We start from the raw sequence: 18,300 nt of genomic DNA, 5'->3' as shown, positions 1-18,300 counted from the left end.
GATATCATTGTGTCTCAGAGATATCTCCTTGCCATAGATATGTATGCTTTATGATGGCTTAGAGCAATGAAAGTTCATTCTACAGTACTAGGTCCTGCTTAAGCCTAGACATCTGAGATGAAAAAAAGAATGGCTGATTCCTTAATGCCACTGCAATTAAATTTCTCATAATTAAAAAAAAACCTTATATGGCACTGCATTTTAGGCCTTACTGGGAGAAAGTGGTGGGCCCAGAAACTCCACGCTGATGTTGGCCCGATCTAAAATCTCATATATTTTTTATAGCTTGTTATAATGTGCATATTTTCCCCATCATCTTAAAGGGAGTTCAGATCCTTTATATCTCCCAAAGACTGAAATTCTTAAGTGGTCTGGGGTTTTCTTAAGAGGCTCTGCTCCATTTCCTTTCCTCCAAAATTTCAAGGCTTTTTAAAGAACAGGAAGGTCAAGTGTGGTATAGAGGAAGGATTGCTCTTCTATCCCCACTCTTGCCCCAAATTTTCACACAAAGAAGATGGTTGGTTACTCACTATTCTCTTTTAATTTCTTGAGACAGATCTGGCAAAAGAAGACATTTTGAACACCTGGGGGAAACCAATTAAATGAGAGTACACTAACATTACAAATTGCAGTGTAGGTACAAACCATACTGTCTCAAAACTCATTTAGAATTTCAAAATAATATCTGAAGAACATTTACTTTCCAGATTCACAGGGCATAATTTGAAATACCAAAATGCCTTTGTGTCTTCCTGACGTTTCCCAGTGTTGAATAGATCTTTATAAAGCTCTTTATATAGCTTTCTAATAACTCTGAAGTTTACTCCCCAAAAGAGCCGTTAGATATAACTTATACAGATGAAATAATAGTGTAAAGCAGAATTGTATGTATTACCTCATAGGTGAATTTTCTAATAAAATAGAATATGAATCCTACAAGCATCACAATAATATAGCAATCTCTTTTATCAAAACTGAAACAAGTAATTCTAAAACTGCTGATTTTTGGGGGGGAAAGAGAAAAACATTTGCCAAGTTGTCAGGCAGTTGTCAAATCCAGTAACAGAAAGATTAAAGTAAGTTCATCTATCTTCCAAAACTATTCAGCAAGCATGATGTCACACAATATTTACAAAGAGTAAGTCAATTTGTGGAGTGCTTGAAGTCTCAGTACACTATAAACTTTGTAACCAAAGTATCTGCTTTGTGGAAGCAGCAGACATGGGGATGTTCAACAGTAAGGGACCAGATAAACAACCTGGTAAGCTTTTGTTCCTTTAAAAGAAAATTGATCTGCAGAAATCAACCCATTTGTTCTTGTATGAATTAACCCACTCTTAAACTATAGATCAAATTCATTAAAGACAAAGCTACAAGACAACAGTTTCAGACATCAGCTTTGATCCCTGTAAAATATTTGTAGTGATGAGCATAATATGAAAGCACAAACACAGGTCAAACTTAACTATCTAATGCTCTTCATGAGCCAAAATCACCAGTTTATGATGTACCACCCTGCCTGCCTATCTACCAAAAGGATTTATATTTATCTAGTTAAAATTCTCTCAATACAAGTTCCTCAATGAAAGATGCAAGCCTTCTTCAAGAATTCCATCAAAGGAAAACTCACCACCTTCTGAGATTCCACTTTTATGCTATTTTTATCATTAGAAAGTTTTTTCTAAGTTTTGCAAAATCAGCAGCTTTGCAGTCCCACACATTTACTATAATCCAACCGTCTGGAACCTACTCCTTTTTCTGCTAATATCCTTCTGCATATTTGAAAACATCTGTCAAGTTTTCTCTTAATCTTCTGCAAGCTACATATATGCAATTTTAACATTTTTTCATAGAAGTTTGATAGAGGCAGATAATGATGGAAAGAGCTTTATTCTTGGGTGGTATCATACCATTGCAATATGGTTTAGCTGCATTTTACCCATTTGCTGTAAAGTATTTCACAGTACAAGGAGTCCTTGACTTACAACAGTTCATTTAGTGACTGTTCAAAGTTACAACAGCACTGGAAAAAAGTAATTTATGGCCGTTTTTCACGATGATGACCTTTTCAGCATCCCCATGGTTCATGTCATCAAAATGCAGATGCTTATCAACTGGTTCATATTTATGACACTTGCTGTGTCCCAAGATCATGTGATCACCTTTTGCCACCTTCTGACAAGCAAAGTCAATGGGGAATCCAGTTTCACTTAACAGCTGAGTTACTAACTTATCAACTGCAGTGATTCACTTAACAACTGAGGCAAGATAGGTTGTAAAATTGAGGGAAATTCATTTAACAAATGTCTCATTTAACAACAGAAATTTTAGGCTCAATTGTGGTAAGTTGAGGACTACCTTAGTTTGGAAAAATCTTTGGTCTATAAAGCCACATTTTGAAAAGGAAGTTAATTAAATCTATTATGAAATTACTTTGTAACATCTTCATGTACTAGTTTTTTTTTTTACTAAATTAACACACTAATCAAAAAGTCTATTTTTAGTTGGGACAAAGGATGGTGAGTTTAGATTTTAGTAGTAATCCTTAAACAGGCTGATTATAAATGAAACTGCTGAGAATAATTATTTTGCTGCTCTTCCATCAATTGGTAAAAATCTGAAAGGAGTAAACATAATCCTTTAAGTAGAATTTTAAAGAACAATATTAACATATATAATCCATATAATTCTTCTAAGAAACTATAATATCTCAAAACTCAAGAAATAAAAAAAATCAAAAAATTGATTTTTTTAAAAACTAACAACCTTAGTGCTTAGTAAACAGCATGTTGTCTGGGTTCACATTTCACAACTATCAATAATAGTCAACTTGTATTATATCTTACTCTACATAACAGCTTTCCTTGATTTTCTCTTCTTCCCATATTGTTCTCTTTTGCAAACAGGTTAATACAGTTCTTAATATTTTAGTAACAAAGAGGTTAAATATAAACATTTTTCTAACATTTATCCAATTGGTAATAGCATCAATATAGAACTTCTTTTCTATTAATCATCCTGGTTGCATTATATGTCCTGTTTTCAACATTCTCATTTAGACTTTTTCCCCACAAAATTGTAATCATTTTTATCTGTTAAGATTTTTTCAAAATTGATATATGGTTAAATATCTAAGCTGCTTCTCTCACAATAATCCTCCCAACAATTACATTGCTCATCATAAAAAAATACAATATTCTCAGAATAAGAAAGAAGAAAAAGAAAAATATATCTCTCTCAAACTAAAATTCATTCATATCCTCCATTTTTTTTTCATTTTTAACTCTATTCCATTTGATATTTACTAATAAGGTAATCCATGTTATATTTTAACCAAATTCAAACAGGTACTTAATCTTTAAAAATTGCATCTGATAAGACATTTACATTTCTCATATCATAAAAAGTCTTTTAACTCTATTCCATTAAATAATTACTGGTTGAGTAGTCCATATTGTATTTTAACCATATCCAAACCAATGCTTAATCTTTAAAAATTGCTTCTGATAAGTCCAATCTTCTGATCCCTTGAATCTAATTTTAGTCTTTTTCTTTCACCAAACTGCTTTTCTCATCCATCAATTCCATTTAGTTAAAAAGTCTTGCCATTTTCTTGTGGGTGTTATTAAGAATGGGAGAGGCAAATCAGTAAGTTGATTTCTTTTATCTCTTTTTGTCTCTCAAGTCGTAGATTTTTTAGTATCTCTGTGATCCATTTTGTCAGGCTTTTATTCTTATCGCCGGCTTTGAGATTCTGGGGTGTTTTGTTTAGTTCTTTTTAAAAATCAAAGAAGTAGGTTATCTCATTCTTGGTGTCCTGCCAATACTTTTAAGAAAACAGCTACAGTTATATATTCTCTTCCACCACTAGATGTCAGCAACAGTATGTTTTTTGTCCCCCTTAATAGTTTAATTTTTCGCTTCCTTCCGTGGGAGAGAGGGGCAAAGCTTCCCCTCCTTTTCACTTTCAGAGGCTTTTTTGCTCCTCGGGGTATCTTTTCCTAAAGTTCAGGATATAGAGTAGAAGAGAGAAGATCAAATTTCTCACCCATTTTAGCACGCTGTTCACAGATGTTCTGGTGAGTACTTGTGGACTTCAGCTGCAAGTAGCTTGGGCTGGTTACCAAGGTGGGGCCAGCCTTTCTCCTGTTGGTTTAGAGGGAATTCCTAGCTTGAATGGGACGACCGCCGTCATTCCTGGATCACTGGGGCACCCCTCTTTCTTCACCGCCTCTTCGGGGCAGCTTTAGACCCATTTAGTATCCCCTGGCAGGACAAAAAGAGCTGCGGGAAGCGGAGCTTTGCAATCCTGTGACCGTGCACTACCGTGCAAAACCAGAAGTCCTTATTTGAATTCTAAATGTGTATAATTTTTTGAAAATGTTTCTCCTTAGAAATAATCACAGCACAGGTGAATAAAACTGCTTGGTTTCACTTAGTGAAAAGGATTTATTTTTACCTGCTCAGTCTCTGCACCCAGCAGCACTTAATAGATTATTCTCTGTAAGTACAGGTAGTCATTGATTTACAAGAACAATTAACCCCAAAATTTCTGGTGTTAAACGAGACAGTTGTTAAATGAATTTTGCCCCATTTTACAGTCTTTCTTGCCAGCATTAACTGAATCACTGCAGTTAAGTTAGTAACATGGTTGTTAAGTAAATCTGGCTTCCTCATTGCTTGTCAGAAGGTGATCACAAGACCATGGGATATTTAAACCATCATTAATATGAACCAGTTGCCATGCATCTGAATTTTGATCACCTGACCATGGATGCTGCAGTGGTTGTAAGTGTGAAAAACGATCATAAGTCACTTTTTCCAGTACCGTTGTAACTTCAAATGTTCACTGGATGAATTGTTGAAAGTCAAGATCTATCGGTATAAATCAGGCTGGTATGATAGGAGCTAAAAGTGGATTTGTTTGCAATTATATTTATTCATTCACTTATTGGTGGGGGTGCCTATGTAGAAGTAGGAGTCAGAGAAAACTAGTAGACTTTCACAGACAACATAATTTTGCCAGATTGTATCCATCTCTTATTTTTAAAAGAAAGTGTACCATTTCTAGCCATCTACATAAAAGATCACAAAATAGTACTGTGATACTGAAATTTCTTTTCAATTTGCAGTACTGCATAAAGTGAAAATGGAGCCAACACGTTAAAGAGATCGATGTCCTGGGATTAAGCTGTCAAAAAAGGTTACTGGCTTTGCTTACTTGCTTTCCCATCTTTCCAAAAGGCAAACTGACTAAAAAATCAATATAACTCTTCAGTTATATACAGGTAGTCCTCAGAATTGCTATCTTTTGCTTAAGGACGGTTCAAATTAATGATGGCCTTGGAAAGGTGCTTTACGGCCATTTCTGGCACTCACAAAGCATCACATCATCACACCTCCATCACGATCTTAGTGCTTGGCACTCGGTTTGCACTTACAGTTGATTGTCAAACTCTCTGCAATCATGTGGTTCCTATTTGAAGATTTCTGTGCCAGCATGGGGAGCTTTGGGGGAGTTGGAGAGATCCTGGAAGGTCTGATGCAGGTAGCACGTTAAGTGTCTTTCGGTTCAGGAGCTGAAAATCCTGTTTGAATTTTGGCAGGGAGGATTTTCAAACACCGCGTGCCCCCCCCCCCAGTGGAATGATACTGCATAAGGCTACACTAGGATTTCCAGGGCTTTTCTACCCATGGGAGGCACCCTGTGCTCTGCCTGGGATTCTGTTCACTTAATGGCTTGTGAGATTGCTTAACAACCCCAACTGGGGGCACAAGCAAAACAATCACATGGCATCTTTCTTCACCACCACTTCTTTCATTGACCAAGATTCTTGTCCCAATTGAGGTTGAAGGTTGAGGGCAACCTGTAGAATGAAACATTCCACATTTGAATATTATAGGCTATATCTATATAATTGAGCAATGAGAACTAGCAGCACATCCTGCAGCTTGCCTGTATTTCTGAGGAAATACAAAATATGCAGGCAGCGGTTTCAAAATGGGCTATAAGAAACCTATCCTTACAGTTAAGTACTCCCCCAATCCTATTTGTTTAAAACCATCCATACTGCTGCAGAAACATGCTTGAGTAGAAAGGACAATAATTTAGATGCAGAAAGGCAACCTCTTTTCTACCCAGATTGCACAACATTTCTATAGCTGAAAACCACACATCACCCCATAATCCTTTTTCTTATAAAAATATATCCTGAGGAAGGGATCTTAAGAAAGGTTTCTGAATTATGCTCACATTTTCAAAGTGTACTGACTTCACTTATCTTAGCTTTCGTTTCTATTATTTTCACCCTCTTTCCTTCCATTAGCTGCTTTTATTTTTAGCCTTAATTTAGTTACAATGCAAAGGACTTAACAATCGGGTTTTATAAACCATAGTGAGGCAGTTTGTACAGATATTCCTTGAGGTACAGCAGCTCACTTAACAAACATTCCAAGTTACCACAGATGCCCCCAAATCCCATGCAATCCTGTTTCAAAGATACAATGGCTGCAGTGGTCATTCACACATAGGACCAGCCATAGGGACGCTGTAGTGCTCCACATCTGTCACCCCTCATATACTTCCAGGACCCGCAAGCACTTGGGCCTGCTCCCCACATGTCCGTTGCACTTACCTTTTGAAGTTTCTGGACCTTATGTTGGAGAAGGAGGGCAGGCCACGTGTCCCTGGCCCATGCAGCAGTGACCAGAACGCGGCCACCATTTTGTCCCTGCCCACTTCTGACCAAGAACAAAATGGCGGACCGCAGACAAACTTGTTTTGCTGCCTTAACAAGATCTGCACAGCTGTTGCAGAAATCACTGTATAGACCTCATCAAGACAGCAAAACAAAGCTGTTTGTCCCCAGGCCACACAATGGTGACCCAAATGTGGCCGCCATTTTGGAGGTGGGACAAAATGGTGGCTGCTTCTGGAATCACCCTGTTCACACAAAGAAGCAACCCATTCCAGCACTTTGGAAGGCCTTAAAAGGTAAAGGTTCCCCCGCACATGCGTGCTAGTCGTTTCTGACTCTAGGGGCCGGTGCTCATCTCCGTTTCAAAGCCGAAGAGCCAGCGCTTGTCCGAGGACGTCTCCGTGGTCATGTGGCCGGCATGACTAAACGCCAAAGGCGCACGGAACGCTGTTACCTTCCCACCGTAGTGGTCCCTATTTTTCTACTTGCATTTTTTACGTGCTTTCGAACTGCTAGGTTGGCAGAAGCTGGGATGAGTAACAGGTGCTCACTCTGTTATGCAGCACTCGGGATTCGACCCGCCAAACTGCCGACCATCGGTCGACAAACTCAGTGTCCTAACCCACTGAGCCACCGCGTCCCTTTTGGAAGGCCTTGGAGGTCTTCAAAAACAAGAGGAGGAAGAGGGTGTTTATTTTATTTATTTATTTATTTATTTATTTTAATTCCATTTATATCCCGCCCTTCTCCGAAGACTCAGGGCGGCTTACAAGCTTAGCAGTTTGGCCTGGTGGGGTGGGAATCAGCCTAAGGGGGACCCAGTGGGAGTGGTGAAAGGCCTATGGGACACAAGGGGCTAGAGGCAGAACACATGGTGTCTTCTGGTTTGGGGAAACTTTGGGATGGCCAGGGCAGGCAGGCTTGAGCCCGTTCTAGGCCTCCAAGGGACTTTCCCACCTGAGACATCCCGTGCTCCGCTTCATGACCAGGACATGCATTTAATGATTCATCGGGGAAAGCAGGTAAGTGAGGATGCTTTACCTAATGACTGTCACAAGGTGCAACTTTAATGAGCAGGGTCCATTACGGTCGTATCTCGAGAACGACCTGCATAGCACCCTTGTGGTAGCCTAACTCTTCTTAGTGCAGCCAATTTCATCATCTACTGTAGCTGAGTGGAAAGAAGCCTATTTGCCTGCCACTTTGCTTGGGATGCTCCTTTTGTATGACTGCTTTTGAGAAACCAGGATGCTGACAAATGACAAAAAGGTATGGCGATAGTTTTGGTTTTTTTAAAATCAATTTCATGTCCCGTGGCTTTAAAGTGTTGGAACAGGGATGAAGTTTGTTCTCCCTTTCTGAGTGAGTTCCTGTGCTCTTCAATGCGTGCACTTATTCTTCTGTTGGTCTGTCCGATGTATGTGGTGGAGCAGGTGGTGCAGAGGAACAAACAGCCACTACCACACACTTCTCCCAGAAGAAGGAAGCTGAAGCCACCAGCCTGAGGATGACGGATGAGATTTCGTCGAAACATTGCTCTTATACCTTCAATTCTATGTGGGAAAAAACCTGAATGACCAAAGATCTACATACAAACACCCGCGAAAACCTCAGAAAACATATATATATAGTCGATGGCTGCCCAATGTTTTCTTTCAGATGCCTTTTGACTCCCCAACTCAGCCCAAAGTCCTAGTATTCTCTGAAGATTACCATCCAAATACAAATGCTACCACATATATTGCATTGTCCACATGCAGATTCCCTCCTTCTTATCTCAGTCAAGACCTCCAATTCAAGCAATCCCTTGACGCTGGGAGGAAAAGGTTTGTGACAGTAGAGCTGGGGGCAAGAACTTGCTTAGCTCCAGTTGGTTAGACAGGTGTGCTGTGGGATTGTCCCTTTCTGTCTGGTTCTGGGGCTTGGCACCTGTTCTGCAAGACGGGCTGGCTGCAAGGAAGACTGACTTCTGTAGTCACCTTGTCCTTTTTAACTGGGTTGACCAGGTGACCAAGAAACAGACTGGCCCCTCCCTGGCTTAGAGATGATAATTAGAAATGCAAATGAAAGGAGTCAATTCTTGCATTTTCCTGCATAGTAGGCAATTCTCTTCACAGTCACTCTGATCCCTCATTTCATGACTTAATATAACGTCCGTAGGATAGTGTACAGTGTGGGGTCATTGGCGCTGTCTGAGCTTGGTGGTTTTCTTGAAGGTGTTTCATTATAGCACAATCCTTTCTCTATTTCCAGCTCTGGAGCAAGACAGGTTCAAAGTTAGCAGCTAGCTGTGAATCTTTTGCACTTTTTTATTGTAATCATTAAATGATTTCAACAGCTTTTCTTCTTTTATGCTAGCACTGATGCTTGATTTTCTGGTTTTGAATGTGGATTAACTGCCAAGAACAGTAATGATACGTAAAAGAGCCTTGCATGGTCTTCTACTTGACTGCAACAAGACTCCATAGTACTATTCCAAGTGTAAGATCCTCATATTTTCCAAACACCCCATATTACCAAACTGACAAATAGAAAAGCTCACCACCTAATAAGTCACAACCTTTAAATATCTAAGGATGGTTTTACAAGCTTCCAGAGCCCAAACTGCCCATCAGGATTAAGTGTCTCAAAGGGCATAGAAGTCAGCAATGAAGATCTTTTATTTTAATCCAGATGCACAGTTCATTCCAGCTGTTCTTAAGTTATTTACAGTTTTGCCTAGTTCAGTTAGATTTCTACCATGAGATGGCAACATGAAATAAAGTCCATTCCAAATTTTTAAGAAATATTTTCCAGGTCTTTTGCTGTGTCCCAAATATGAATCTAAGGGATGCGGTGGCTCAGTGGGTTGGGACGCTGAGCTTGTCGATCAGAAGGTTGGCAGTTTGGCGGGTCAAATCCCGAGTGCTGCATAACAGAGTGAGCGCCTGTTACTCATCCCAGCTTCTGCCAACCTAGCAGTTCGAAAGCACGTAAAAAATGCAAGTAGAAAAATAGGGACCACTACGGTGGGAAGGTAACAGCGTTCCGTGCGCCTTTGCCGTCTAGTCATGCTGGCCACATGACCACGGAGACGTCCTCGGACAAGCGCTGGCTCTTCGGCTTTGAAACGGAGATGAGCACCGGCCCCTAGAGTCGGAAACGACTAGCACACATGTGCGGGGGAACCTTTACCTTTTATCTTTAAATATGAATCTGGATTATTATCTTTAATTTTGGGCTAAAATTATTACCTAGTCCATCTAGTATAGCCCTTTAATTATAGTAGGTGATTCTGGTTCTACCTGGAAAAAGCGATTTCTGGAAAATTGCACTTCCAAGGCTTTTCTTGGAAAGGTCTTTTGCTACTGGGGCCAAAGCAAACCAACTCAGTTTTGAAACAAACTGTTTTAGACATAGAACACCAATTGGATTATGCAGCTGGCCTCCGTGATAGAGTCATTAACAATCAATTTCTCAAATCCTAATCAGTCAGTTATCTGGAGAAGATTACAGGTTCAAAATTCAGAAGATCTTTATCCTTGGCTCCTTTTAACCACAGTGTTAGAAGGAAAGTACAAGAAAATATCGTCAAACTATGGTGTCTTTACGAGGCAGGTGCAAGCTCTATGATTCTATTATTTAAGAAAACCTACAGCCCGTGTTTTGTTAGTTCTACAAGGACATCCTCTTTGCAGTTGATTTTCCTTTTCTCAAAATTTCCAGGATATTCTTACTCATTTTACTCACATCACCTATTAAGTAACACAGACATGTTATCCTTAATTGCTGCTAAAGTTTGTTATATGATGTGTAAACTCCACCTATTATGAATCTTAAAAATTAATGGTTATGCAATGCTTATTCATACACTCTTTTCTGACTGTGATCATAATGAAGTCTAGCTTAGTCTAATCTTAGGATAGATGGCAATCTATTTAAACAAATTTATATAAAGATATGATTAATTTTTATAATTACAGAACATCACACCTATGTGTCTTTCCAACTACAGACTTGAATTATAAGAGAAACATGCTAGAAAGAAAAACAAACCTTTCTGTCTCTCCAGCTAAATACTGGAGAAGAGAATGACCAGCAGCAAGATGGAAGCTCAGTAACAGTGGCAAGTAGTGCACCATAGGTAAAGGTAAAGGTTCCCCCGCACATGCGTGCTAGTCGTTTCCGACTCCAGGGGGTGGTGCTCATCTCCGTTTCAAAGCCGAAGAGCCAGCGCTTGTCCGAGGATGTCTCTGTGGTCATGTGGCTGGCATGACTAGATGCCAAAGGCGCACAGAATGCTGTTACCTTCCCACTGTAGTGGACCCTATTTTTCTACTTGCATTTTTACGTGCTTTCGAACTGCTAGGTTGGCAGAAGCTGGGACGAGTAACAGGCGCTCACTCTGTTATGCAGCACTCGGGATTCGACCCGCAAAACTGCCGACCTTCTGATCGACAAGCTCAGTGTCCTAACCCACTGAGCCACCGTGTCCATAGGAGACTTGAAATAAGAATAGGTTAGGGATAGGTTGTCATAGTTCAGAGTTTTTCCTTCTTTTTACGTTGTGCTAATATACCTCCTGGCTTTCGATTCCTGGCAAATTCTACATTCCCCTTCTCACACGTGGGCCCTGAATATGGAATTAAGTGTAAGAAAATACCAAATGTTTGCTTAATGGAAAATTATTGCATTATTCTCAGCAGATGGTAGATGCTTCCCTGGAGGTTTAAACAAATATATTCAGTTATATTAATAGAACGTTCATGCTATAAATATCAGAAAGAAATATGGCAGAATTTCCCTGTTATGGAAAAGAATGATTACAGATAGCAATGTAAATAGATTAATAGGAACAGAGGTTCCATGGATCCCATATGCTAATTTTGCTTAGCCATTTGAAATTAATCAAATCAGATTCAGACATTGAATCTCTTACTTTTTCAATAGTCTCCAAAATCAAATGCACTGGAGTTTTGTTTGCATATTAAAAACCTCAGTCTATCTATGTCTGCACTGAGATCCCATATGGGGAACTAATTCCCAGGTAAGAACAAAGAGTACTGTGTCTAAAATCAGTGCATCTACAAAATTATGCCATTATTTCCTTGAATGCTCCACTCTGTCGCAGAACAGATCACATGCTAGTGCAATAGATCAAGGGCATACGTGCTGTTTGATGAGCAACCAGCCAGAGGCTAAGTAAGACCAGAACAAAAATTAAATTTTGATTTAATTTAAATTAAACTCAGAAGGTTTTATATGTCTCCTGTGTGTTTTAATGTACTTAGAGTAAAAATTATAGTTGGTGAGAGACCAGGTTTCGTGGACTTGCAAGTTCAGTGGTAATTTCTCATTCTGGGTTATTTTTAATTGTAACAGAGAAGAAGTGGCAATGAAACAAACCTCCAATTTTGATTGCTTCAATTCTTCACTTTTATCACTAACAGAAATAATATCCATATGTGTGAACACTGCATATATCGTGATCATGAAAATGACTTGCTGGTTCTGCTCCCTGGGCCCTAACATTGTATATACCATATATCACTGGGTCATCTAAGGCCTTTTGACTCCATGGGCTATATGTTGTGAGATTAAGAGCCAAGAAAGCATACGCAGATGCATGTGTCCACATGCTATATAATATATACATTAATACCTCAAGGAGAGTATGGTGGAAGGAAGGAAGGAACAGAATGAATAATGAACCTAGCTTTCCCATCCTCTCAATAATTCTGCCTCCCGACTTCAGGTTTCCCATGGTGGGTGACCCTATGTCATCATGCCAAGCACAAGCATTACAGTCACATGTTTGCAGTTCAGTCATTTCTGGGGGGTAGAAAATCAAAATAATGGCCACTGAGCAATTTCCCAGCCAACATGTGATATTTGGAGAAGTAATAAATATTGCTTTTGGAGAAGTAATAAATATTGCTATCTGCTTTTAGGGGGGAAAGAACAGTCTCAAGGAGCATTTGTTAGGTGAGCTCAGAAGAATACACAACCAAGGCCACATCAGTAACAATAGCAAATTTGTGGTTAATAGGACATTGATAAATAAGGAAACGGGGTTCTTACCTTTGGGGATGAAGTGAATTACTTATAACACCCTATTCGATTGAAATGTGTTTATTCAAGTATTTTTTCTAGATCTGAATTTATTATTGGATTTAACTACACTTCTGCTTTGTATAATGTGCCACTCAAAAATTATCTTGTGCCCAAAACAGAAACATTTAGAAGTCTGAGAAAAAAGTAGCACAAGTCTGCCACCTACAGTGGCACAGTAAAGTCTCCAATAAGGCCAAACAATTACTTTGATATCATGTAATTGGATATATGTCATTCTTTGCCACGTACATCAAAATCCTATAATATATTTATGGACAAATCACATGGATACCAATGATTTTTCCCTCAAGCACCTTGTTTAATTTTCCAATACAAAAGGAGAAAAAGGAAAAATGTAGATCTCTGCCCCGAAGAATGGATGGATGAAGTGAGTACTGTCTTAAAGAAAATCAACTACAAGTAGTCCTCGACTTATGACCATAATTAAGCCCAAAATTTTATGACCTTTCTTGCCACAGTTATTAAGTGAAACACTGCAGTTGTTAAATTAGTAACACGGTTGTGTTTTTGCCATTGACGTTGCTTGTCCGAAGGTCATAAAAGGTGATCACATGATCAGTTCCCAAGCATCTGAATTTTGATCACGTGACCACCGGGATGCTGCAACTGTCATGTGAAAAACGGTCATAAATCACTTTTTCCAGTGCCGTTGTAACTTTGAACAGTCACTAAATGAACTGTCAATGACTACCTGTACGTAATCTTTCTTTCATATTCAGAGGAGTTGTTCAGGTTAACAATGAATTTGGTGTTGGCACTGTTCAGTCACCTTTCTCAGAAGGTGAACAGGATTCACAGGACTTTGATGTTTTTGAAGCAGCTCTGTAGCAAGAGCTTCCTTGTAAATTAAGTATCTTTGAAGCTGCCACTTGTTCCTACCAAATATGGATCAGGTTTTTTTGCCCTGCCCTGAGCTCATGCAAAATACACTGACCAGACTGGAAATCAAGTGTATCCCACGTGAAGCTCATGTGAGTTTTGGGAAGATGAGCTTATTAATTAGCAGCTCAGCTCCTACTCCCACTAGGACCACTCGTATATTTTTTTTCTGGATCTACAGTTTTCCATTGGAAGGAGGCCTCTCTTTCTCACATTTCCTGGAATGTTCTCCTCCTTCCTGTAAGAAAGAGCCCTCCGTTTCTTTTATGCTGCTTCCTCCACGCAGTGACTACAGGCAGTCCTCCACTTACCACCATTTGTTTAATGACACAAGTTACAATGGCCCTGAAAAAAATGATGTGACCAGTTTTCACACCTGTGTGACAGTTGCACATCCCCATGGTAACATGATCAAAATTCAGATGCTTGGTAACAGGCATGTATTTATGATGGTTTCAGTGTCCCAGGGTCTTGTGATCACCTTTTGTGACCACCACCTGACAAGCAATGGGGAAGCCAGATTCTCTTAACAACCATGTTACTAACTTAACAATTGCAGTGATTCACTTAATAACTGTGGCAAGAAAGGTCATAAAATGGAGCAAAACTCATTTAGCTGTCTTGCTTAGCAATGCAAAAATACGGGGCTCAGTTGTGGTCATAAGTAGAGAACTACCTGTATCAGAAGGAAACTGGTGCATAAAGAATGACGGGGGAGGGGATACCATCTGGTGGCTGATTGTTTTGTGTGCGCGAGCGCGAGCGCGCACGTGCACACACCCACCCACACACCCATCTAGAGAAAGGCTGATCAGCTCAAAAGATGGAATTCTGAAGATGAGGATAATGGCTGTGTGGAAATGTTAAGAACATTTTTTAAATCGTAACATTTAAAAGAGGCAAGTGATGTTAAAAAATAATTAAAAGTCAGGGGAAGGGAGTTCAGGGTGCTAACCAGACCCATGATCACTTGTTTTTTTTATGCACCCCAACCAAGGCTGCAGAGCTATGTCTTCATGCCTTTCCGGAAGGCTATGCTGTAGGTATGTTTAAAATGGAATATATTAACAGAATTTACCAAGGAAAGGCATGCAAGAATATGTATGTATTTTTTTCAATAGTCAAGTTGAAAAGTCACAATTATGAAAAATTATTTTAAGGAAATTCCTTTGTTGATTTGAGGCCTGCAGAAGAGCAAGAACCAGAACTCTGTATCTCCCTCCACATTGATCGTCATTAACTGATCAACAAAATAATTCAAAATTGGCAGTAAACACAAACTATAATTTTCCTACCTTCTGTAGTGGTGCTGTAAGCAAATTGGTACGTACTAAGCACTCTAGGGAGATGATTTTCTTTAGAAATTTGGAAAATCACCCAACATTTTATAATGAAGCCTAATGTTGGCTTGTTTGTTTTAATAAAAAAAATCGTTATGTACACAACACACATAGAAAATTGCTGAAAAAAAAGTTTGAATACCCATAATGAAAGCCATTTTCTCAAATCTGGTCACCTTCATCATATTAACATTTCCTAACACAGAAGCGTGTATGTATAAATGCCATTTTGAACAGAAATACGTTCTTGTATTTGCTGCTTTTATATACTTGTATTTTTGTCGCTGTTTTAAAAAGGAGAGAGAAAACTATTTTTACTATGCGTAAAATGAGCCAGTCATGATGATGCCTTTATTTAATTCATACAGCACACTGAATCTTAAATTATACAGGGTGGGTTCTCCCGGGTTGGGGGTCTTTTTTTTTCCTAAACAACCCCCTCCCCCCAAAAAATAAAAAATAAAAAATTCGGCGCCTGCCTTGCTCTCCCAGAAGCGGTATATAAGGCAACCCTTCTTGCCGCACATCGGCTCAACCTCTGCTGTGAATAGAGAGCCTGGTTTTTCCTTTCTTGCGCATTCCCGCCAATTCTCGCCGCCCCATCTCGGACGGAGGGCAGAGTTCCTCTCCTCCAAGGCTGAGCCTGAGCGTTGCCGGCAGCCGAGCCTGAACCGCGGAGAAGCAGCCGCTCTTGAGGCAGAAACCTTGGGAAAACCCCACGCGGAGAGACCCGCGGGATGAGCGAGGGAGGCTGGTGCGGATAGGATGGGCGAGCTGGGGGAAACTGGGAGGGCAGTGACCGGAGTGGGGGGGGGGGGGAGAAGGAAGGAACCGTTTGGCGCCTCCAGGTGGTGGCTGCATAAGTGTTTACAGTGGTTCAGATGAGATGGGGAGCCTAAATGAAATCATTTTATTTTTAATCTCTCCTGCCTTTTCCTTACAATTTCTTAACCTGTTCTGTGCTTTTATGATATTGCTCATTGGATTGAAACTAGCATGATATGTATCTATATCTATGAGGACCCAGATTGTTGGGGGCAATAAGCTGACTTTGTAATAATGCCGTTTGGGGTGTGTGTGAAAGCCCTACTAAGCAGGCATATACATAGAATGAAGGCTACTGCTAAGCTTGTAAGCCACCCTGAGTCTTCGGAGAAGGGCGGGATATAAATGGAATTAAAATAAAATAAATAAATAAATAAATTTATTCCGGATTATTGTATTACTATGGCTAAATAGTTCTTCAGCATATTTTCCTACTCTAAAATGGTTTGTTTTTGTTGTTAGTTGCGAAGTCGTGTCCGACCCATCGCGACCCTATGGACAATGTTCCTCCAGGCCTTCCTGTCCTCTACCATCTTCTGGAGTCCATTTAAGCTCACGCCTACTGCTTCAGTGACTCCATCCAGCCCCCTCATTCTCTGTCGTCCCCTTCTTCTAAAATGGTATATATGTCTTAATTTTAATTTACAGTCAATCATATGAAGAGGACTAATAAAAGTGAAAAATTTGATTTCTAAGCTTCAACTTCATGGATTTTTCAAGAGGTAAATCGCTGCATCAAGAGGTGTTTGTCCTAGGTTTAAGAGAAAAAAAAATGGAGTCAGGGACCCCATGTTCAGTACATGGAGAGGAAATGTTTTGTACTAGAAAACAAGTACAGGATATAAAGCTATAAAAACTATGCTTTATATTGAGGCTCATAATAATCCAAGTAGACCTTGATGTATGACTAACTGACTCCAAATTACAGTGGTAAAATCATGGCATTGGTTAAGTGGGTCACATGCCGCTTCTCGGTTTTACGAATACACAAAATGGCATACAAGACTGAAGAAATTGCTTGGACCCCATTTATTCATTCATTCAATTTGTATAGCCACCCATCAACCAATTGTTTGTATGCATCATGTTTAAAGGGTCACCAGTTCAAATTTGGGAGACAGAGCTGCACTCCTGCATCTGAACAGATTTAAGGAATTGATATGCAAGCTGAAAAGCCATGGAAAGCAATATAGAGCTTCCTTTGTCAGCTGAGATGCACTTGTGAGTTTGGTAAATTGCATATGCACCTACCGGTACTGTAGTTTATATATAAGCAGTAGCAGGCGTTTATTTATAGCTGAAGCCATAAGCTTTTCACTTAAGATTTTGTTAGAAAAGGAATCCAATCACATTCAAAATGAACAAATTCTGAATATAGATCCACTTGGGGTTTATTGGAATTTCTTTCTGGCATACATTATAAATAGCACTTTTGAAGTCCTGGATACAATCAGCCATTTTTCCTAGGATTAAAATCAGTGGTGGACCACAGACTTCCTTGCAGCTGCTCTTCCACCCAGACCCTGTCAAGAGATTTAAAGAAACCCCCAGTGGTTGAATCATGGTGTCATCAAGGACTCAGTCCCAGATTGATCCATCAAGCATGGCCATGCACAGATCATATTCCAATTCAGATCATCCCACAAATAACAATTCATAATATAAATTATATGTGCCATTAGGGATTGAAAGAGTATTGCATGCAAAATATGTATTTCTTAAAATATTCTGCTGTACATTTACCGTTAAGAGCAAACACACAAAATAGTATTTCTTTACTTGCCATGAAACTAAAAATTTATCAGAATAAGGGTGTAATTAAATACTATATGCATTTTAGATCAATATATAGGTATATTACATTCCCACTCCCACTTTGCTGGTGATTTTTCTCTGCAAAAGCTGAATAGGGATAGATTCTTCATAAATCCCCATCATTTTGTTCCATATTGAATCTTTGTGGAAAGACCTGCAAGGTAAAAGTTTTTCCTCCCAATGTTTAAATGAAGAGCTTAAATAGGTTTTTATTTCAAGAAGTCTGTGAATTTCAAACGAGGAGATTCATTCACCAGAAGAATCTAGATTTCACATACTATACAAAGATGGTGATGGGGACATGTTGGGGAGAGGAATAAGCCTTTTATGTTTTTCATGGCAGTAAAAAGGTTCATATGTTTCTCTTATAAGAGAAGATAGCAGAATGGAAAGGTGAGGATGGGGAGAAGAAGAGAAGGTGAAAAAATAGATAGTACAACATTAGGTCAGGCACAATGCTGTATAGCAACAAAAGAGAGTAGACCAGGCATGTCATACTGCCAGCCCGTGGGCCTCATGCGTCATGCCGAAACTTCACCCACCCCATTGCCGGCAATGGGGGAAAAGTCCCGATACGTCGCACAACGTCACATGACGTGAGTTTGACATGCCTGGAATAGACAATGTAA

The sequence above is a fragment of the Vipera ursinii genome, assembly GCF_947247035.1.
Source record: "Vipera ursinii genome assembly, chromosome: 1".
In the NCBI taxonomy this organism is placed as follows: domain Eukaryota; kingdom Metazoa; phylum Chordata; class Lepidosauria; order Squamata; family Viperidae; genus Vipera; species Vipera ursinii.
This window is presented reverse-complemented; position numbering follows the sequence as displayed.